Source organism: Terrapene carolina, unplaced genomic scaffold, assembly GCF_002925995.2.
Source record: "Terrapene carolina triunguis isolate 2854851 unplaced genomic scaffold, T_m_triunguis-2.0 Scaffold31, whole genome shotgun sequence".
Taxonomy (NCBI): Eukaryota; Metazoa; Chordata; order Testudines; family Emydidae; genus Terrapene; species Terrapene triunguis.
The window spans coordinates 2,976,522-3,001,400 of NW_020664382.1; the positions used below are offsets into that span (position 1 = coordinate 2,976,522).

Genomic DNA, 24,879 nt, shown 5'->3' on the forward strand with positions numbered 1-24,879 from the left:
ATTGAAATTCAATTGCATATTCTTGTAACTGGAATGTCAGTATAGCTGGGTAAGGTTTATTTAGGAGAGTTAAAAAACCGATGAAAAGGCAGAGCGTTGACACTACTTATAGTTCAACAGTGAAGAATGTGGTGAGAACATTCTTTGGGTAAGGACAAGGAATGAATAATGAAGGAGAAATACTATGAGTATCTGCTATCAAACCCCAAGATTGGCCGAGAAGAAGGATGAAGAATTCCTGGACTAATTCTCAAGGTACTGCAGTTATTATATTTATTTTAAATTGGTCATTGGTCGATTGTTTTCAGAAAACACATACATATTTACTTCTGCAAAAGATTTGGTCAAAGCCTTTTCTATGTGATCTGAGATCTTTACGGGGCTTAAACATATCTTCTTTACTGTGCGGGCAGGAGGGACAATTTTTAACATCTGTGTTTGTAGTTCTGTGTTTGTAAAGGTCCTAGCACAATGGGGCCTGGGACCGTGACTGGGGCTCCTAGGTGCTACAATAATACAAACAATACATTTTCATAATAATAGCTATACAACTTCTTTTAACGTAAACACAGGCGAGAATATAGAGATGATGATATTGTCATGCTGTCTGGAGTGGCTCACAACCGAAAGTGCCAATCTCAGGTCAGGCTGTCAGAAAACAGGGCAGACACCCCAAACTGGTGGTATGTTCTATAATTAAATTTCACCAAGCCAGTAACAAATGTGTATTCCTGGATCACTAGAACAGTCTTACCATGCAGTCACAGACAGCCCCCTTAAGCACTCCAGCCTATCTGATCACTCAGACTGGTGGATTTTGTGATACTGGTCGCTATACTAAACATCACATCACGTCAGGTTACTCCCAACCCCAAAGGGTCAGTCACTTATCTCAGATCAATGGATACTCTCAATCTCACACCAAAGACAACGCTGACAGCCAATTTCTCTAGTAAAATAACTGAAGGCTTACTAGTTAAGAAAAAGAAATGAGAGTTATTGAGAGGTTAAAATAGGTAAAATACACTAACAGGCGAGTCTACGTTTGTAAATCCAAAATGATAGCAGAGATTTGGTAATCTGCTAGTCTCCAAAAGTCTTTCAGGGTTACCCAATATAACTCTGGGGATCTCTGTCCACTCCCTCAGTATTTTTACTCTGATGGAATCCAAAACAGTCCAGAGTTGAAGGATCTTTCCTAGAATCCATCTTTTATAACTTCTTCACACAGAATGCTAGCTGACAGCTTTTGTACCCACATGGGCCTTCCTTTGAATAGATAATGAGAACAATACACCTAACAGTCCATTAGTTTTCATGAAGTTCTAACACCTGAATACACTCTTCATTTAACACACCTTTGATCTAGGGTTATTTAATTACATGGTATACATAATGTAGAAGTAATATAATAGCAAACTACAGGCTATAGACAGACAAAAACAATACAATCAACATCCCCCCTTTGATCTCTATTAGCATACGAGTGAATTAGTTTGAACACATACTAACACTCAGCCCTTCTTTGATATTCACATACAAGTGAATCGGCCTATGGTTTTGGCTAGAGCTGGTTTATCAGTGTCACAGATATATTCCAGAGGAAGTCACAATGTTGACACATTTCCTCACCATAGAGAGGTACAGAAAATAGTGACACACCAGCACACACCATCCTTCAAACATTCCTTGTTGACTTATTAGAACAGCGTTGCTGGAGATCGCCAGGGACAGCATGCACTTTCATGTCTGTTGTATTTCACAGATTGATTGAATGCTTTGGGAGTTCTGGATGTCAATTGTCTTGACACAGGGCTATCTTTGAAAGTAAAAAGGTATTTTTCCCTGAAAGGGAGGGGAAATCCAGATTATTAATTCTTCATTGGATCTGTAGTCTAGGATGTACAGTTTTTGAATACCAAGAATTGCAGATTGTTGTAAATGGATTGCAAAGACTAGTGTGAATCTTATTACAACTGCTAGTTTATAGCCTCAAACATCTTCCACGCTCTAGTTTTTTTGCCAAAAGTGACACACTGATTGGTACGAAGGAGGGGACCATTTTTCCTGATCACTGCAGAAATGACCAGAGTAATGTGATATCCAAAATTTCCAAAACCAAAAATATGAGCAATTACTAGTGGTTTTCATAAATCAGGTTTTAACACCAGTTTCCCATGCTTCTGTAATTGACCATTTTTTGGACCAGTTTTCAACTACAGTAGCAGTACATTTCTGTTATACGCTATAGAAAAGCAGCTTCTCCCTTGTTGGCAGCTCTGCACAGTGCCTGTCTGATCACTGCATGCAGTTTCATGTGTGATAAAAGAGCATCCCTTATCAAATAAGAGCAGGGGCCTCCCTGGAGAGTTAGTTACTGTTTGAATCTAATGAAAACCCCTCTGGCTCTAAGATAGCAAACACACACATGCATGCACTCTCACACATACACACTCACACACATACTGTTCCCAGCATGGGATTAGTAAAGCAGCTATAGCATACACTGTTTGTATGTGGGTATATGCTTAAAGGAGATTCAGATTTAGCTTTAATCAAACATACATTAAGGGCAATCTGGTTTCTGGAGTGACATCAGTAGAATAGTGCAGTTGTGTGCCTATGATATGGCTGAATCCCCAGTTATAATAGGGATTATTATGGTTGAAATGTAATAAACTGCTGTCACTCCAAAGGAGACCCTATACCTATGTGGTGTTCTCCAGATGTATTCTATTGTTTGTATGTTGTTTTATTTTCCCCTGTGATTATTCTTGCTCCCTTTCCCACTCTGTCACACACTGGCTTCTATGCTGTAGTCCTCAGGGAAATCCCTGCTACTAGATGAAAGCCTCAGATTTCCTCAGTGAAATTCACTGTGCTAGTCATTAATTGATCCTGCATAACATGTTTGCCCAGCTCCATGTGTTCACCCTAACTGCCTCCTTTTACTCAAAGGCAGAAGGGGATAAAATATGCTACAGGTAGTGATTTCTGGGTGACAGGGTTAGAACCGAATATCCTTTCAAAAATTCAAAAAGATTAACACAAATATTTTGCTACTTATTTTCTTTGAAGATTCCTTGTGACAAATCAGCTTCCTTTCCCCCTCCCCGTATTCCTTGACACGCTATATAGATTTTCAATCTGTATACCAAACCGTAGCATCTCAGATCACTTGAGAAAGAAATAAGTGGCTTAATACAGACATAAAGTCATTGAGCTCTTGAAACCACTCTGAAAAGGCGACATAAGGGGTGGTTTCTTCCACCTCTCCTTTTTAGCCTATCTCTTGAATGACTAGCAACATATGTACACATATGCCAACCATTGAAAGTATAACCATGAATTAAAAATAATAATCTTATTCACAGGTTATTTTTTCCATTTTTAATGAGTGTTTCTGTCTACTCCATTTTCTCCTTTGTCTACCTTAACACTTTCAGAGACGTCTTCTATATTAACTGAGATAAATCTCATCTTTTGGAAAGACTGGATTCTTTCCTCTTCCATCATTTCTAGTATCAAGTATGCAAAGTTATTCCCTATTTACAGTAGGTGTTAACATAAGATAAGTGTTTTTATTGGTAGTTTATAACTGGCTAGAATGAACATTTGAACTACTATACTTTCCTGGTTTATTGCCTCTTCCTCATTTTTTCTCAGATAAACAGACTTACTATGCAGTTCATATAGGCTAAAAAACAACTTTGCTAGCACCTGGTGGCAATTCCAGATATGTATTTATATTATTTAGCGCTCCAAATGGCACTTGTTGTAAGATGATTCACCTCAGACAATATGGCTAAAGCTGCATGACTGATGGAGATTGCATAAGGAATAAGCATACAGGGAAGAGAGATGGTACCAAAGGTCAGAGCCCCAAGGAAAATCAACCGAGGGTGAGGAGGAGAAAGAGCCTCCAAAGTGGATATTGGAGCAGCAGCCAAAGGGCTAGACTGAGAACCGTAAAAACATAGTCTACGCCTAGCAATTATTGTCCATCTCTTTACCATTTGATAAGTCCATCTGAAGATTACCATCGGGTATGACTGTCTTTCTGCTGGGCTCAACATATGCAATTTTCAAACTTCACATGTGCCAGGATATATAAAATGTGAAAAAACCCAATGAGAGAGCCCTGAAAGAAGGCATCCAGAAATGGACTTTTTCCAGTGGTGGGTGGAATTATGGGATTCTAAGGAAATTCTACAGAGGATAAGAAGCCTTTCAAGTTGAGGGAAGGACTAAAGTTAATTGAAGGTTGTCCAGGAGTCATAGGAGAAGAGATGTCTGTTTAAAATGGGCGCCATTCAAAAACTAACTGCACAGATTGGTTCATCTGAATCCAAACTAGAGCGTGTATAACATGTTAAAACAGTTTGGTAATAATTTCTAATGGGAGCCAAGCTTCAGTATAAAACATAGGAAGTAATCTGCGGTATGTTCCTATTCAAATCATCAACTGGATTCAGCCATGATTTCCCTGATCCTTCCTAAATCCATCGCTCATTTGCATGCCAGCCGGGAGACTGGTGACATTTAATCTGAACACCAAAACACATCCAGCAAGACTTGTCTACCAATAAAATCACTTCATTCACTTTCCTCTCAAATACACTTATTGACAATTTGCATTATACATGATTAATACATAAACCTAAAGCTGTGCCCTAGAGTCAGACTCACGCATCCTTCCAGCATGAATGTATTAATCGCAGATAATAGTTATCATGCTAAGCTACCCCACTTTAAATATTTTAGCTAAACCCTGCTAGAGATCTGTGACAAGAGCTCAGAGCAGAGAAGAAGCTGGGATAGGCAGCATTGCCCAGTGGCTAGGGCCCTGGGTTGGGAGCCTGGGGTTCTAGTCCCTACTCTTCCTCTGACCTGCTGTATGACCTTGGGTAAGTTACTTCACCTCTCTGTGTCTGTTTCCCCTCCCACCCTATATCTGGTAACTCCATTTCAATTGTAAGCTCTTCACAGCAAGGTTGTCTTTCATTCTTTCACTCTGTGTGTACAACACCTGGCATGGTGAGGCCCTGATCTCAATTGGGGGCTCTAGGTGCTACTGCAATACAAAGAAATGATGATAATTAAATACAAAAACACAAAGAAGAACAAATGGAGGCTTATATAAGGGAACTCTGAGTCCCATGAAACTATATCTTCCACTGTTGAAAGGTAACACGCTACCATATCACTGAGACATTGCAGTAGTCATAGGTGAAAAAATATATATACACCTGTCCTCCTTTGTGTACCTTTACCCTGCAGGATAAAGACACACTTAAATGAGTTTGTCTTACCAAAATACCTACATAATAACATAAGAAAGGCCATACTGGGTCAGACCCAATGTCCATCTAGCCCAGTTTTCTGTTTTCCAGTAGTGGCCAATGCTAGGTGCTTCAGAAGGAATGAACAGAACAGGGCAGTTATCAAATGATCCATCCCCGTTGTCCAGTCCCAGCTTCTGGCAATCAGAGGTCAGAGACATTCAGAGCATAGGGTTCTGTCCCTGACCATCTTGGCTAATACCCATTGATAGACCTATCCTCCAGTAACTTATCTAGTTCTTTTTTGAACCCAGTTATAGTTTTGGCCTTCACAACATCCCCTGGAAACGAGTTCCACAGGTTTACTGTGTGTTGTGTAAAGAAGTACTTCCTTTTGTTTGTTTTTAACCTAATGCCTATTAATTTCATTCAGTGACCCCTTGTTCCTGCAGTAAAGCCAGTGGATGATAATGGAGCATTCAGTGTGCTTACCTCAGCAAAGTAACTCCAACTAATCACCCATGGTGTGCTGTAAAGGAAGATAAAAATTACCATCCGTAGCATGTTCAAAAATCCATTGTAGGAAGAACAGTTCTCTCATGGTGTCAAGTTCACTGTGAACAAGCCCAACTATTCTGACTGATATTTCTTCATCTGGCCTTATTCCATATTTTGCATTTCCATGTTCAATAAATAGTGTTTTCCATGACAAAACTCCGGTTGTACACTCTGTGTTTTATTATTTTCTTCTTCTATGTTCTGCCATCTTGAGCCAAAGTTTAAAATTTCTTATCTATTGCAGCCACCTTAGGCAGAGAGGGCTGAGATTCTGGCCAATGGAAAAGGGAGACTCCATAGTTCAATGACTTAAACATCTCATCAGAACAATGGAGTAAGTAAAGACGGAAAATAATAAAAAATTAATTCAGTTGAACCAAAAGCAGCATATACACCCAAAAAGTGCCTTTTTCTTGCCATTCCCAATTGCCTTGCCTTTTTCTACCCCACCCTCCTGGCCAAAAGATGGGTGTATCGTTGTTGAAATATGTAGGTATAAACGAACTATTGGGAGCCTCTGTTCTAATTTCAAGTAAATGTTGATGGATTGTAGTACTTTTATTTTTTAATGCAGTCTGGGAGAAGCTAGAGAAAAGCTATGATAAATCTTGAAAACATGAAAAGGTTCCCTAGACACAAATACGCAATCTTGTTAGTATAACAGGCCCCTTTTTATTCTAATGAGGTCCTCCCACTATGAGTAATGAACAAGCTCTGAGTGCTGTTTGCTGCCTCTTCAGACCATCGGCACAGCTTTGATTTAAGGACTTGCACTTTAATCACCCATCATGTGTCATTACCCCGACAGGCGGCAGCAGCCGCAAGATACAAGCGCCAGTAAATTGCACTGAAAGTCGCTGAAGCGACCCTTTGTTGATTTTCTTTTACAGCTATTCCATGGCAGATCAGCTGTCATAACAACACAGTGCTTGTGGCAACAGGGTGAAATTAAACGTGAAGTATGTTCAAGGTAGCTGGTAGAAAACTGGAATATCCCTTTTTTTCTGTAGATTTGAATGCTTTTTACTATTCTCACTAATGTCAAGCCTGTGGCAAATGGCTGAAACGACTGCTATATCTCGTCAGATAATTGCCAGATGCACTACAGTACAAATATTAAAGTGCTTTTGTATGCAAATCATTACATTACTATCATTTTTTAAAGAAGGGACTGGAAATTTGCTCTCTTTTTTTAAAGAAAGAACCCTGTAGTAATTGGCTATGTGGGAGGGGGAAAAATAGCAGCGCCTTTTTCTTTCCCAGGAGACTAGCTGCACCAGCAATGCTGCTAGCAGGAAGATGAAACATAGAGATTCTCACCCTAAGGCAAATATAGATAAGTATATATAGACCTACAATATCTTTTTATCTGGATAAACGACATCACACTCATTATCTTTTCTTGTAGATAGTCGTCTCTCCAAGCCCTGTGGTGCTTGCATAACAAAATTAAACATGAAGTATATGTGGATTTTTTTTAATACTTACATAGAGAACATTCAGTTGGGACTGTAATTCTATTTTCAGAAGTGTTCTGCTGTCAGAGGTATCATAAGGGATGTAAAATATTAAGGCATCATTGCAGAGATGATCAACATAATAAAGTCATTATCATTTCCTCCTTCAAAGCCTTCTTTCAAACTTACTTTTGCTTTGAGGCCTACAAGAAACTAGCCAATTACTACTGGATAGTCTGAGGGGGATGGTGTAGTGTAGCCAATATTTTATTTCTTTATATTTAAAAATGTATAAATAATCACGATAGGTGAAATGTGTATAAAACTACAGATATTTTCACTGTATCCCTCTTCCCTGCCCTTGGTATGTTGCTTGTCCTATTAAACTGTAACTTTTTTTGGAGACAGGACAGTGGCTCTGATCCTGCAATGAGCACCCAGACAGAGCCCTACTGAAGGCAATGGAACTGCGTGCACTCAAGGGTCTGCCCAACAGACTCATCACAGGGTTGGGATCTGTGTCTTCTATGTATATGGACAGCACCTAGCACATTATGAGCAGGACCAGAATAAATAATAGTAAAATATTTCCATTGATATTCTGGTACTTCCATGATGGCTATTAGATAGAAAATTATCCAGTTCATATTTACCTTCATCAATCTTATAAACCTTTTGTGTTAATGGGAGTGGAATTAAAAATGGATATTTAAAATATAAGATACAGTAGAGCTAGTTCAGTGGTTCCCAAACTTGTTCCGCCGCTTGTGCAGGGAAAGCCCCTGGCGGGCCGGGCCAGTTTGTTTACCTGCCGCGTCAGCAGGTTCGGCCGATCATGGCTCCCACTGGCCGCGGTTCGCTGCTCCAGGCCAATGGGAGCCACGCCACTTCCAGCAGCTCCCATTGGCCTGGAGCAGCGAACGGTGGGAGCCGCGATCGGCCGAACCTGCGGAACAAGTTTGGGAACCACTGAGCTAGTTAGAGGGGCAGCATGCCCCGCTCAGAGAACAGTTCACCTGTCACAGCAATGCAATTCCTGTGGAGAGAGGGAAATTAATCCAGTGTATATTATAGGTGGCTCGTTGAAATGTAGAGTGCCTCTCTTTCTTTTTTTCCCTTTTTTCTCCCAATATTCAAGTCTAATTCATTTGTCATAGAAATGCAATGACAGTGGCACTAGAATATAAAGGAAGCTGGTTAAGAGGCATACTTTAATCTTGGAAGGCTTCCATCTTACAGGAAGTGTATTGGAAAATGTCCTCACGTATAGTTTGGGTTTTCTTTTTCTTTTTTGAAAGAGAGAATTTAAAACAAAATTATTCAGTTTAGATGTACCATCACATGAAGCCTGCATGTAGATTTCTGGAATAATATATGTTTTTCTAAATAGGCTTTTAAGCAAGTATATGCCAACTAGCTTAACAGAGTTTCACTATTACTTGTACTTGCTTACTGCACTGTTACAATATATTTGGAGAGAGCTCTGTATTTTTTTCTATCCTGCCCCCTTAATTGTTATTCCATTGTGACACTTTTCAGAGTTACCCAAGGTATCTGGTGTGGATCACTATCACCTGCTTACAGCACGAGAGTGCCTGATCTGTGCCCACCAGGGGAGACCCTCCCCAATGGCGGTTGGCAACACAGGCGCTCCTATCCAGCCTCCAGGAACCCAGCTCTTTCCCAATTCAGACTATCAATTTACACATCCCACTTTGTTACACTCGAGTGCCCCGTCTCTTCTCTTCTGGACACCCGCAATGTACACTTGTCTGCTGCCTCCATGAAAGCAGTGAGTCCTATTTCTCCAGTCTCCTTAGCACAAGGCACTTAGGCAGAGGTGCCGACTTTCTGAGTTCCTGGGGGGTGCTCAATCCCCGGTCCACTCCAGGCCCTGCCCCCACTCCACACCTTCCCCCCAGGCTGCACTCCCGCCTCGCCTCTTCCCACCCACGTCCCGCCTCTTCCTTCCCTGTTCTGCCCCCTCCCCCGAGCACACCACACACTCACTCCTCCCCTCTACCCTCCCACTACCTACTGCCTGCTGCTGAACAGCTGATCCTCCGTGAGCGGGAGGCATTGCGGGGGAGGGGGAGGAGCTGATCAGCACAGCCCATGGGTGCTCCAACCCTGGAGCACCCACAGCGTCAGCATCTATGCACTTAGGTTTATAGTAAAACCAAATTGAAGTTTATTTAATGGAGCTTGAGACAGAGATTGAAATAAAAACGAGTATTAAGGGTTTGGAATTAAGGTTCCAGGTAAAAGAAAAACATAAAATGCAATCAATAGCCTACACTTATTAGCAAGTTATTTCCTATCTAATAAGGTACTTCTTACCCAATAGTCAATCCTTACAGCTTTTGTCTAGTTCAGAAAGCTCAGATCTACCTTTCATGAGACACCCCTCCTGACAGAGTCTCTCCTCTGCAATGATGACAACTTGTGCTCTCTCTTTATCACTTATATAGTTATAGACTATTGTCTCTTACTCCAGAGGGTTCCTTTTCTTGGCTTTTATTTATTTTATTTTTTTGGTCTTTGTAAATCCTCAAGCCCTACTTGAGACAGGTGTCAGGAGTCCAGGGTAGTGCACTAAATGTTTGAGTTCTTCCTGAAGGGATGCACCCAAAGAATAGTGATGGGAAACTGGACCTCCACCAATAAATCCCACAAGGATCAATGCTCTCTCTGGTTCTTTTCAACATTTACATTCAGTGACTAGGTGAACTTGTCAGATGCAAGGACTAAAGTGCCAGCAATATGCAGATAACACACAGCTCTACCTATCCTTCATCACATATGACCATACCTCTACCCCCAAGATGTCCCAGTACTTGCATTAGGTCAGTTCATGGATGAAGAACTGCTGGCTGAAGCTGAACCTGGGAGCTACAGAGAGGTTTTAAAGTCCTCCCAAAGTCAAAAGATTAATGCTGCCTTAAATATGGAGTTGTTACCATGCCACCAAAATACTCTGATAAAACAGTTTTGTGGTAGTTTCATTTTTATTCAATATATAATAGGAAGTATTAGCTAGTATATTGAACGTATGCACCCAGCTCATCTGTGATTCTGATTAGTTTACATGCAGGCGGATGAGTTTTTTATACTACCGTATAGACAGGTATACAACTCCACTTTTTCCCTATACATTCACCTTATTTGGTGGTCATATCAACCCCATTTCTTGAATAATGTTTAAAAATATATGTGCAATTATGAATAGATTTTTTTCATTGATGATGGAGCAAATTTAAATTACTTTCCTAATGTGGAAAGCGTGTGTGTGTGTTGGCACCCAGCAGAATATAAATTCCCATTATAGGAAATACATGCATGATTCATCATCACTTATTTTTGTATTTGCAGTTCATCAGGAGTTGGGGCTAAATTTGCTAACAGAAAATGAATATGCTTAAATCAGTGATAAATGGCATACTTCTAAAGAAGATATGGTAAAACTGATAGCAAGATACCAATCAATTTACCAGCCATATACAGTACATGTGACTATTTTCCTCCTCAGAAGTGTTGATTACTTCATCCCTATTTTTAAGAAATGAACATTTCTCCTTTTTAGTTTTTCTTCTTTCTACTTACTATAGTGCTAACTTGAGGCTGCTTCCTATTTATAAAGTTATAAGCATATACCAACTTAAATACACTCCAAGGCCAAGATGCACCAAGATATGGATGTCAAGTATCAGAGGGGTAGCTGTGTTAGTCTGGATCTGTAAAAAGCAACAGAGAGTCCTGTGGCACCTTTAAGACTAACAGATATGGATGTTGCTCATAACTTTTCTCATTTTTCACCTGCTCTCCCTCTTTTCTTCTGTCCATAGCCCACCAAGCCACTTTCTTCCGTACAGGTCATCAGGCCACTTCTCAGTATATTTTGATCACAGTATGTTTCAAAACTCAAGTACGAGGCAGAAGCTGGTATTCTCAAATGATAAAGAGCAAAAATGCAAGTTTTGTGACCCTAAGAGCATCCCAGTGCCAGAGGGCCAGGGCTCACTGGTATCAGGTAATGAGTTTCAGCTGGCCCGACCAATTCAGTGTACCCCAACTCACTGTGGTTATAATCTGTATCTAAAAGGTGTCATGTAATGTGTCATTGGAAAATTAATAATTCATTGATCATTAATATTCTTGTATGATGTATGTACACAGTGTTTATTGAGAGTTATGGAGATATGCTGAAATTATAACTAAAGTGTGTCTAAACCAGGCATGTCAGGGGGAGTTGGCACACAGATCTGCCCTAGACAAAAGAATGTGTATTTGCTTCTCTGGCTGGCCCAGTCATCAGGCAGAGACAATGAAGATCCAGTTGCATATTAGATAAAAAAAACTATCAAGCTAACAAATGGGACAGAGACAGCTTCCAGCAGGCAAGAGAAACTTTATCTGAGCTACAAAAGGCAGGGGGGTTAGAACCTCAAGTGATAAGCAATTGAATCAACTGATTGTATACATGTGACATTACTGAGAGTACAATCTGGACTGATGAACAACTGTGTCCCCTCAGTTCTCCAATCTGGGGCACTTTTCACACTGTTTTGCTGTGAGAGCCACCGTTCCTAGTCTGCTCACGCACAGCCTCCAGCATATAAATTATACTGCAAGAATGCTACAGCCAGCCATCCTTGAATTATACTGCAGAGCAACACCAGCAAATTCCCAGGTCCAGACTTCCCCCCAGAAATGTGCATCATGTACTGCCCAGCAGTCTCCTGGACAATACAAACTCATATAAAATTTGTCATTTTATTAATAGAAACAAATCCTGTTATCTCAAATGGAACTTCCCAAACACTTCAATACAAACACACAAACACACAGGTCTAGAGAAAACAATAAACAAGATTATTAACTACAGAAAGATAGATTTTAAGATTACAAGCAATGAAGCATAAAAATCAGAAGTGGTTACAAGAAAATAAAAGTAAATCACAACTATTGCCTAACTTAACAAGTTAGAGTAAATTCAAAGGAAAGGTCTCTCTGACCACGATCTAGAGTCTTATTGGCTGAATTCTTTCAGTCAGGATACCTCCTCCAGTCCAAAGCTGTTTCCTTTGTTCTCCAGGTTTTGTGGTTGCCAGGGGTAGGGAGGAAAGGAGGAACAGATAATTTGGGGCACCTCCTCTCTCCATTTATAGTTCTTTCTCTTCTTCAAGAATCATCTCCAGCTAAGGTTCAGGAAACAGGAAGTCTGCGTGGACAGGAACCCCCAGCTGTTTCTTTTTCAGGATGTAGATTTGCACCCACATTCTCTTTCCTGTCAAAGAATGGCCACTTAACCAGGTGATGGTCCATTTGATTTTGTTGACACTGGATCAGGTGTTGGCTAGCCTTTTGTCCCTGGGAAACTGGTTTGTGGTGCCCCCCCCCCCCCGACTTGGAATATGTCTTGTAATACCATACAGAGGAATTCTATAACTTTACATGTAATGTTGCCACACATATTTTACCAGGGCAATAGTGATAAGCAAATTATGAGTTTTAAAATGATACTTCACAAGGCATACTTTGTACAAAATTTATCATAGTCCCATAAAAGGGGTGAATATAGGGGTACAGACAATCCAATTACAATATGATTGTATTAAACAAGTTTATCGAGTGAGGTGTTTTATGAAAGTCTGTGACACACTGGTGACTAATATCATGGTAAAATGTATGAATTGACATTATATAAGGAATTGTGGATACTCATTGATATTAGGCTTTACACTCTGTGTCCAAATGAAGGGAAAAACAGATCTCTCCCAGAGAGGAGGGAATGTCACACCTATTTACCTGTCTCCTACATAAATTAAGCATCGTGGAATCAAAACAATGGAAGCCCCATTTACATACAAAGGAATGGGAAACCCACAGGAAATGAAGAAAAGTATGAGGTCATCCGTCCTCTTGAAACAAATTAATTGAACTTTGGAAGATATATGCAAGGACAGAAGCCATCTTTGGCATTCATCACTAGACAGACACAATGGAACAGAACTCTTGCAAGCTGAGAAAGATGGGTCGTTCAACCAATGTGGGGTTGAAGTATCTGAAAACTGAATATAGATGAGAAACCTGTTTAGGCAAAGATCTTTCACCTAGGAAGACAAGGGAAAGCAGCCTTTTGTGCTTCTGTGGAGGGTCCTGACTGAGAGAAAGTCGGCCGTGGCTGGAAAGGAAAAAGATTAATAAGAAATCTTCCGTGTACAAAGACTGTAGCTTGTTAAATCTTAGCCATTAGAAAGCGTATTTTGTTTTGTTTAACATGTAACTCTTTCTATCTTCATTCCTTATACTCGAACTCACTTAATCTCATGTATATGTAATTCCTCCTTGAACCCCTTCAACCTGACTTCTGCTCCCTGAACTTTACTGAAACTGCTCTTACCAGGGCCTAAGTGACCCCTTCCTGACTAAGGTCTCATTCCTATGATGTGTTGACTTCAGTGGGGCATTGTGTGAGCACAGCAGTCTAACCACATGCAATGAATTGCAGGATTGAGGCCTAAGTTGGAGGACCTTTACTCCTTCCTCATCCTCTTTGATCTCTCTGAAGGTTTTGGTATCCTTGGTCGTTGCCTCATCAACAACCTATCCTACCAGTCAGCTTTGTGAGTTGGTTCTCTCTTAATTCTTCTTCTATCTCTCTGCCCTTCTTCCAGAATCTATGAGGTTCCTCCTTCCTCCACCTCATATTTGTTGGTATTCTACAAGGCTCAGCCCTTCCTCCTGCCTTCCTCTCTTAACCCTAGGTGACCTCATCCACTTACGCATGTTCAGCTACCATCTCCTTACTGATTATTCAAAATCTATATCTGAGCTGTCTTCCCCTCACCTCTCATATGAAAATGTAGAATTTGAAGAATATTTTCAAATGCAGCAGAAGTTGTGGACAGATCCTTAAAACATGAATCCATGATTTTTCATGCCTACAGTTTCATGTGTTCCTGATGAGCTAAGCATGGACATTTTCAACACAAAATGTTTGTTTCGAAAAGTTATGCATTTTTGAAAATGGGGGTTATAATGAAAACTGTTTTTACTAATCTTTACTATCATAGGTTCTACCAGGTGCTCATTATATTAGTTATAAAAATTAAATGATCTTGCATTCTGGGTCCTTACAAAGAAGTTAATTTTAGACTCCTCATTCTTCCTCCCTCCCCAGGCAAGCTTTTTAACACCGTGGAAAACTTAGAGAGCGTTTTAGAAGTTAGCATCTTATACTATTTAGCCAAGACTTTTATTAAGTCTAAAAAAATGTCATTTTCAAGAAAAAGGCACTGAATTCCAACAAAAAAGCATCCTTTGAGAATATATGCAAAGAGTATAAACCATCCCTGAGTACTGAGTGACACACACACTCCACAGTAGTTACATATATTTTGCTGCATAATATTCATGTGGCAAAAGAAAATGTAAAGAGCATAGTTCCTGTGCAAATATTTTTTGCTTTGGATCCAAAGAGCATATTTGATTTTAAATACAATATTAAGTATCTCTGCTAGCCAAAGAGGTTCTCATCCAGCTGCTTCCATCATTATACGTATAAGCATTTTTTTGTAAAGGAAGCAATTTTGTCTTGAAAGATAAAAGAACAGCATTTTAGTAGTCTTTTGTTTTGTACTTCAAACTGTTATTCAAGAGTTACATGGTAGCTGTGATCATATCTTTCTATGAAAATCCTATGATTATTCAGTATAAATACCATGTGTGTATCCTATAATAATCACAGTAAAAGCAAAGGTTAAGTATACAGTTTGGAGACACACTGAAGTTACAGAAGATGTAGGACTAAAGGAGGACTATACATTAGGTCAGAGATCCCTGCAGACAAGTGAATTTCTGGCATTTTGTTTCCCAGACTGCCTCTTGCTGTGCGTTCATCATGTACAGTAATTCACAAAGAAGCACTTGCAAATGGTTAGTAAAGTACAGTCGTTTTCAGCAGCCTAGATAGATTTGCTCTGTGGGAAACTGTTTTTCTTGGGCCTGAATTGTATACTTAAACAAAGATTTCATCTCAGCATCAGTGTCTGAATGCCTATTAAAGTTTTTTCTTTTTCATTTCTTCAGATATTTTCAATGTGTGATGCCAGTATATACCATAATCTACTGCCTGCATGTTTCTTTGGAAGCAAGGACAGCCTTTGGAGCTGTCCATTTATAACAATGGCTGTTACCTTTAAACTGTTGTAAAAATGTCTTTATGGTACACAGTCCATCATAAAGAACTAAAGAAATGTATCTTAATTTTTAAATAAATCTCATTAGGGGAATACAGGGTTAAGTCTTGTCAAACAAAGAGCCATGATTAGCCAATGAAAGAACTCACAATATTGTCCCAATCCCTTAAAAACTGAACAGTCTTGATTAATTGTATCTTTCTCCATCAGGCCACAGAATAATTAACAGGTTCTGCATTGACTTTTTTCTCTTTTCCATCATATGGTGAAATATTTGAGTATTTTCATTTAACCTGTAAAAGAGTGTTGTCATAACAGTAATAGACTACTTTGTAAAACTCATTTTGCTTCCCTTAGTGTCATTTATTTAACACTTAGCTTCCATCTGGCAAATGCAAAGGTAGCCCACAGGGATGTAGTTTCAGATTAATGTGTGGGGATGTATGTGCATAAAATACTCCATGATTCTTCAAGATGAGAATAAATACCAAAGTCTTTATTCTTTCGTTGAAGAAAAGCATTGTTATTATTGAATGACAGGATAATACGTTCTTTACCTTATGGACGTCTGTTAAAGTTCCAGTATTAATTTGAGCCTCTGAAACATTATTACTCGCTCTGCTTTGAAAAGATTAGACCAGGGGTTCTCAAAGCCGGTCCGCCGCTTGTTCAGGGAAAGCCCCTGGTGAGCCGGGCTGGTTTGTTTACCTGCCGCATCCGCAGGTTCGGCTGATTGCGGCTCCCACTGGCCGTGGTTCGCCGCTCCAGGCCAATGGGGGCGGCAAGAAGTGGCGTGGGCCGAAGGATGTGCTGGCCGCCACTTTCCGCCGCCTCCATTGGCCTGGGACGGCAAACTGCAGCCAGTGGGAGTCGTGATCGGCCGATGCGGCAGGTAAACAAACCGGCCTGGCCCGCCAGGGGCTTTCCCTGAACAAGCGGCAGACTGGCTTTGAAAACCACTGGCTTAGGTAATAGTGCTAATTGATCTTTTACAACTTCAGATATTATTTAGGGATTTAAGTTACTTATAAACAGCATTCATTGTGGACAGCTAGTTGGAAATCTAAATATATCCATCTGTGTGGGCAAAGTGTGTGCATGTGATTAACATTATGTAATTGTTATAACTATTATTATATTTGTGTCTTTCCCATGCTATTCCCATCACACAAGTTGAAGCAGTATCACTTGTATAATGAACTTGCACAGTATAGTTAAGACTGGTAAAATGGTTTCTATGTCACACCCTGTTTCCGTATACTCAAAACTTTTTATGCTGAATATTTCCATGCTTAGTTTTGCAGAATGTCACACTGTGTCATCATCCATTAAAACACACAACCACAAAAAGTAGTCAGCTACCCTTCCCCTTTTGATCTCCTTTAATTACTGGTCACAGTCACCAACACTTTGTGTGCATGTGTGTGAGAGAGAGAGAGAGAGTGATGCATTCTGTACCCTACCTAAGTGAAGGGACAGAAAAGTGAACAAAAAGGGGTATAAATATGGTCAGTTGATATTGAGAGTCAGATTTCATAAACATAGCTATGCGTATTTTTTCCACTATTGCCCAGTTCTAATTTAGTTTTTGCATAGCATGGCCCTCCATCAGATAGTTCTGTCCATTTTGATACTGGTGGCAGTTTCTACTCACGAGTCTCCTGTACGAGAACTTACACATACAGATTTTGAGAGAACTTTTTAAGACCATATGGGGAAACTTGCCAACACCATGCATGGTTTTTATATTTATGAGCATTAAATGTAATCTTCAAGGCTATAATTTTAGAAAAATTGCTTCCTAAGTCTATATTTATACACCTATATGCTTTATGACTTGATTTTCAAACATGCTGAATAACCAATAGTTCCCAGTGATTTCAGTGAGAGCTGATTAATACTATACATTTTGAAGAGCTGGACATTTATTTAGGCACCTAAATTTAGGCACTGTCTTTTAAAATCTTGGCCTAAACGTTTAAGAAAAATAAACAATGATGACTAGTATTTATGATAGTACTATATACTGCAGTGGTGGGCAACCTGCGGCCCATCAGTTAGTTTACATTTGCACAGCTGCCCGCAGTTCCCAGTGGCCATGGTTCGCCGTTCCTTTTGTTTTTTGTCTTTTATCATTTTCCTGTGTCAGTTCATTTGAGAGTGTCGTAATTGTCTGGTTTCATTCACATAGTTGCTACTGGGGCATTTAATGCATTGGATGAGATACACCACATGTTGTCATAGGCATGTACAGGACCCATGGATCTTGAAGGGTGTGGAATGGGGGGTGTTGATCATTGTAACAGTGGAGATAAGTCTGCAGGTTTTGCATCTCTTGTTCTGGCAGGGTCTGGTGCCGCTTTGGGTTAGTGTGTCCTGGTCTGTGGGGAACTTGATTCTGATGATGAGCTTATAGAGATAGGGGGGTTGTTTGAAGGCTAGAAGAGGGATTTCAGGAAAGATTTATTTTGGGATGGGGTCCTCATCAAGTATAGGTTGTAGTTGTCTGATGATACCCCATATGGGTTACAGTGTGGGATGGTAGGTAACACCACCAACTATAAAGAAATCAAAGAAGACCCCACACTACAGTTTACCCAGAAATTTAAGGATATCATCAAATCCTTCCCCAGACCACTCCAAGAGAAACTTTATAAATTCATTCCCTCCAAAAAAGCCTACCCCAGGGACCTTCTGCATACTTCCCAAGATACACAAACAAGGGAACTCAATCCTTCCCAGGAATTGAAATTAGAGGGGGTGTTTGAATTTACAAGTGGGGTTGTAAAACAACTAAATTGGCAATATTACATGTAACTAGTTGACCACTGTGCGGGGGGAGATGGGGAATTCAGGGGTGTCTATACATATCTGGCCACGGCACTCTTACTGAAGGAATATCAGGACTCATAGAAACTATCCTCAAAACCATTCACCATACAAAGGGCCAGCTTCCTCCAGGACACAACCAACTTCCTCCACAAACTCCACAACTTTAACAACCTCCCTCAGCCTTGCCACCATGCATGTCACTTCTCTCTACACCAGCATCCCATGTAATGACAGGATAGCTGCCTGCCTCAAATACTTACAAGAAAATGGACAATCCTCAGATATCCACCCCAAACACATCGCCAGACTCATACATTTCATCCTTACCCATAACAATTTTACATTCAACAACAAACACTTTGTCTAAACCATGGGAACTGCCATGGGTACTAGTATAGCTCCCCAATATGCGTTGCGTGTTACAGATTGTTGTAATGAGCCATGAAACCAATATCTCTATTAAGTCCATGGTTTTTAGTGTCTAGCAGCGTCATAAATTTAAGTTCCCAGGCTCACCTTTTGAAGGTGTTGTGCAGCTTTCCTTTGAGGGTGAGTATTGAAAGATCAGATATGGAGTGATTATTTTGTGAAAAGTATTCACCCACACTTATTGTCCACTCTATTTCAAGTGACCTCCTACAACATGTGTTAGTGTGACCCTAACAGTACTCCAGTGCCAGATGGAAAGGGGCTCTCTGGTATTTAGTTGAGTCTTAGCTGGCCCGACTCAGTGTACCCCAACTCATTGTTGTCCTCATCCTTCTCTAAAAGCTGCCATGTAAGATATCATGTGTAAACTGGTAACTTGCTGGTCATTAATATTATTATGTGGTGTATGTATGGGTGATATATGAAAAATTATAAATATGTACTAGAAATATGTACTTAACATATGTTTGGCAGGTAGGGCTTAAATCACCCCACACTAGACAAAGGAATGTGGTCTTGCATGCTTGAATGCGTCTCCAATATAAACTGAGCAAAGAGAGACAATGAAAGTACTTTTACGAAAAAGGTAAACAAAGCCGTCAAACTAGTATGTAGCGCCGCAACCACTTAACTATGATGACAGGGGGAGGAGACTGCAAAATTTAACATGGCAACAGCTCCCTAGTGGAAACAGCAAGCCGAGCCCCCAGGAGGGCTTCCTGACTTTGAAAATAAAGATAAAACTTCAAGGGTTTAAGCAGAGAGAAAGGTCATTTTGGTATCGTTCACCTGAAGAGACAAAGAAAGCAAGCGCTTTGAGCTCTGTGTTGGATCCTGGCTGAGAACTTGCCAGTCATGCTGGAAGAACAACTGTAATGAGAAAATTACCCTGAACAAAACTCTCGTTTGTTAAGTTAGGTTTTCACCTTAGAAGCATATTTTTACTTTTGTTTGTTTAAGCCATGTCTAGCTCAATTCCCTCAACTCGGTATCACTTAAATATCTGGGTTTTGTTGTTGTTGTTAATAAATGTAATCTTGTTTTATTACACAACCATCTCAGTGCAGTGTTTCAAACTGAAGAGTAAAAACCTCAGTCAAACTAACAGGCCGGTGCGGTGTACTGTCTCTTTAAAGGAATAGTGACTTTGGTAAGGTTTTATTAGTACTAAAGTGAGAGGGACTGATCACTGCAGGGGAGACGGTTTTGGAGAGACTTGGGCCTGGAAGCAGTATTGGCATCACCCTGCAAGGAATAACTAGGCTGGTGGAAGCCAGGATGAGGCAGTTGTGCTGAAAGCAGGCTGCTGGTGTCAGAAATCTGAGCCAAAGCTGCACAGCATAGAAGAACCCCCAAGTTGTAAGGCAGGTGGTGACACAACCTCTTAGTGGTCTGGGTGAACCCCCAAAGCATCACAGTTACCCCTTATGCTTAACTATCTGTCCCAAATTGTATTTAGCTCAGACACTCTGATTTCCTTCCCCAGACCCGAAGAAGAGCACTGTGTAGTTTGAAAGCTTGTCTCTTCCACCAACAGAAGTTGGTCCAATAAAAGATATTACGTCACCCGCCTTCTCATATCCTGGAACCAACATGGCTACAGCTACACTGCAAACAGCAAGAAAGAGGCATTTTGTGATGTAGGCACGTCACGCTGTTTCATACACCTCTGGCTGACAAAGGTTGACTCCCTGCCAAATATTTAAAGTCATACTCCAGTATTTTCAGCTGGAAATCAGTTTTTAAAACAGCGACTTTCCCAGCTGAAATAAGGCAGAGCAGACTTCCAATAAATGATTGCGTGTTATCAGTGAAAATCCCCTCACTGTTTGCAAACCTAATGTCCCTCTCTAATTAAGATATAAGTAATTGCTTAATGAAGTTAATGTATTTTAATGCAAATGGGCATGTATTTAAATAGTGAATATGACTGCCAAAGCCCTAGCCCTCATGATTTTTGCTGATTCCATGTGATACATGGACCTGATCATACAGCCAATCTGATTTGAAATATTCCAGACAGGATTTTGTTTTTCGTCATAAAACATCTCTGCTTGACTCACATTTTTCATGGATCCTAAATAATCCATTAGACATGGGAGTAACAAGCAAATGCAATTGCCTTGTGTCCTTGCTATTTTTATAAACATATATATTCTTCAAAAGGAAAATTTGTATGAAATACCAGTAGCAGCTTTACTCATCTAATCCCTCTTAAACTCAAACATATTTAAAGCAGCACACCTATAGACAGATTGTTTTGAAAAAGGTTTTTGAATTTTGTTAATTTATAAATTCCATGTAGTAATAGTTCAAGTTTAATAAAATATTTGCTATCAACAAAACAATTTCTATAAAGATACCAGTTGTGCAGGATTTTCACTTCTTGGCTTTAGCTCCTGAGCACGAAACTGGCAGAACTCACAAAGCTCTTAAGCAGGGATTAAAATAAGGTACTGTGCAGAAGAGCATACTTGCTTTTTCTTCCCTTGCACTGGAGGAGCAGCTCCCTCATCTACATTTGCTCTGGCTGGTGTGGCGAGAGCTCCCCCTCCTGTTTCAATCTACTTTAACCATTGCTCCTAAGGTTATTTGACTCATGAGGGCAACAGTAGCAAGGTGGAGGGTGAGCCAGGCGCCCTACATGGCTACTCATTCACATGCTGTCAAGTATAAATGCTCTCCAACCATTCCATTCAGTTCATTTGAGCTTGTCTACCTGGGATATTTTTCCAATTCTTCCTATATACCAGTATAGTTAAAGTGCTATAGTTACACTGGTATAACTCCACATGTGAACACTCTTATTCTGGAATTAGAGTGCCTTTTTTCAGCTTAGTTTAAACCACTTGCAAAGCAACATAAACAAAACTGGAAAAAGGCCCTCTGATACTATAATAGGAGTGTCCACATATGGAGTTATGCCAGTATAAATATAGTGCTTTAAATTCACACCGTACCTTATACTGGAATAACTTCCCCACACAGACAAGCCTTTAGATGAAGGGAGGTGAAGCTCCCAGAAAGACAAGCCACATCAAGATGATCAACATAAGAACATGCCCCATTTATATAGCACCATGCTATAGAAAAACTAGTAAATTGTCTCAAGTTTAATTCAAGACACATAGGCTCTGTCCTTCTCTTCATAGATATCTCTGCATCCCATAATGTCAAGGGGGGGAAGGGTTACATCTTTTTCTTAAGAACCTATTACATATCTAACGAGTAGAATTAGTCATCGTCAAGATACTATATTTGTTTTGTTTTGCCTTTTTTTACTTCCTATACTTCCAATGAGATTAAGATATTGCATTTGTATCCATTTAGTCTTCTTATTGTGCGTTTCAGCAATGAAATATATGATTGATTTTCACAGCTCTCATGCAAGTAATGTAATGCTTGAGTGGAATTTGAGTCTGGCATACCAAATGTATGCAGTGTGATATTTTCCTAGCAAAATATTGACTATTCACTAAAAATCTGACTTGTGTGGTATTGCATAGAATTCTTTTAAAATGAGAGTTCTTTTTTTTTTAAAAAGTATGTAACCCTTCTGCCCATCTAAGTTGGCAGCAACAAGGGCTGGGTTCTGTATCTAGGGGTTCCGTTTCAATAACGCAATGCAAAACCGGCTTGAGCCCCCACCCAGTGACCTGGGACAATTACCTACCACCCCCTGGGCACCTCTAAGAGGCAATACTTCCCCTGTCGCAAGCACGGAGTCTGAGTGTAGCAGAAAATGTTTAATAACATGAGGTAAACGACATCAGCATTAAATTGGAAAAAAAACCACCACAAACAGGATTCCTAACACAAACCATGAGCAAAAGACCCACCCCAGCAAATTGGGCCGTGTCCTTTGCCTTTGGTTCTTGAATCAAGCAACCCAAAAATCACCCAGAGTCCCCAAAGTCCAACATCCCCAAAGACTCTTGGGTCCAGCAACCACCCAAAGTCCCAAAGGTCCAACAACCCCCCAAAGTCTCTGTCCCTGGTCAGTGCAGCCCCAGAGTAAAAGGGGGGCACGTAGGGTGTTAAGGGGCACCTTACGTGATCCGAGGCCGACCGGCCATCTCTCCATGGGGTTCCGCCGCAGCCTTCACCACGAGCCAGTCCACTTCCTGCCGTCCCACGACCTGCTCTGCTCTATGAGCTGCTCCGCTCACCGACCTGTGAGCCACTCCAGCCGTCCCCGCAAACGGCTCCGCTCCGCTCACCGACCTGTGAGCCACTCCAGCCGTCCCCGCAAAAGGCTCCGCTCGCCGTTCCTTGGGCCGCTCCAACCGTCCCCACAAGGCTCCGCGCCGCTCCGCCAGCTGCTTATCAGTATAGCTTCAGGCTCCCCCACTAGTTAACACAGCACTCAGTGATCTCAGCTCTTAGTAACTTTAGCTCTTTCGTGATTTCAGCTCTTAGTGATTTCAGCTCATAGTAGGGGAACCCCAGTTCTGGTGCACCACTGGCCCAAAGTGAATTCAGCTCAGCAGCCTGTAACTAGACTCCTAATGGAATCAAAGTTAGCTCTGATATTCAACAGTGGAGAGAGGAGATGGTGCAATTGGTGTTTCAGGCCCTCAAGAGAGAGGGGGGAGGGGGGGGGCTCATACCATCAGGTACAAATATCTATCCCCATCCTCTCTCAATTCACTGGGTTGTGGAACCCATGTCCCTTGTCTAGTGAGTGCTACTTAGGTGATGGTGAGATCCTCTGTCATAAAACAGTTTCATTGTCCTTGATTCACATAATCAGGGTAACAACACTTTATTTCTCCTGCCCCAATAACAGAGAAACTGGGGATCCCACCCCATCCAAAGTAACCACTATCAGTTGCTGTTGTCTCATGCCAGGCGGGTGGGTGTGCCCATGCAAACAAGATCAGCCCCTGAAGTTCTTTTCCACACTCTCCATAATTCACCACCAGATGTCAGGGTAGAGCTCATCCTGACTCTGCTTACAAGTGCATTAAAAAACCATACTTCATATCATTTCCTATATGGGGCCATGAAAAAAGTCAACATTTAAAACTCCACAGTAATTGCCGTATAGTGGTATCTCCTCTGTATAAGAAGATACCATCGTTACTGAAAATACCCAGGGCCATGAATATTTAATTTTTAACATCATTCACTATATACATTTACAGTGAAAGTATAAGACTAGTAGCTCTAAAGTATCATTTGTGGTTGTCTGTATTAAACAAACGTTTTCCAGCTAAACTTTGTGTAGTATTAAATTATAAGAAATATGTTTTCATGAACTTTGACAAGGCATACATCTTCTTATTTGCTAAAAACAATGCTTTATCAGCACTTGTGTCTCAAACTGTTGAGTCAGATGAGAAATTTGAATGTTCAGTGAACTTTTACATCCCTCATATTGACTTTATGGCAACTTTTTGTTTTGTTCTTCCATCAGTTTTAAGGTCTATGATCTACTTACAATTGAATTGTTTCAGATAAAAATAAAAATAAATACTTCTCAGTAATGCTTCTTACAGCACCATTAGAGTTTGCTTGGACTTATAAGATTTTTTTCTTTTACTGTTTTGGGAAGTATGCTGTATGAACAGTGTTATGTTAGACTACGAAGTAATGAGTAATTATTTAAAATACTATAAATAAAAAGTCAAATTAATTCAGTGTGGATATTTGAATGTTAGGCCCTGATTCATGAAAGCATCTCTCTTTAAGACAGCACTTAAGCATGTTGAGGTTAAGGAGACTTAAGCACATGTATAAAAGTCAGGAAATTTAATTACAGTTCTCCCAGCAACAATGATTTGGCCCCTTGGACATTTTTAGCATTGCATTAGTCTAAACTGCAAATTTATCCATGTGACAGACTATGCTGTTGAGTTACAGTTCTAGAAACCATAATTTTGAATTTCCTGACCTTCATGCATCTAAATATTCAACTATAATTTTGCATCAACCGAGTTGCTCTAGTTGTTGCTTAATTTTCTTTGCATCAACAGAGTATATTATTGTTATTTTAGTTGTTGCTTAATTTTCTTTGGTTTAGAAGAAATATAGCATTGCACACCAAAATAAATGCAATGTAAAAGAATTGTAACAAACACAACAATGTTTCTTTTAGTGTTCAGGGAGCCAATATGT

General features: G+C 40.3%; 1 protein-coding gene across 2 annotated transcripts in view; it reads left to right on the plus strand.

Annotated features, from left to right (window-relative positions):
- LOC113406481 (Down syndrome cell adhesion molecule homolog) overlaps nucleotides 1–24,879 on the plus strand; it is a 510,741-nt gene that overhangs the window by 318,457 nt on the left and 167,405 nt on the right. The window lies entirely within an intron of this gene.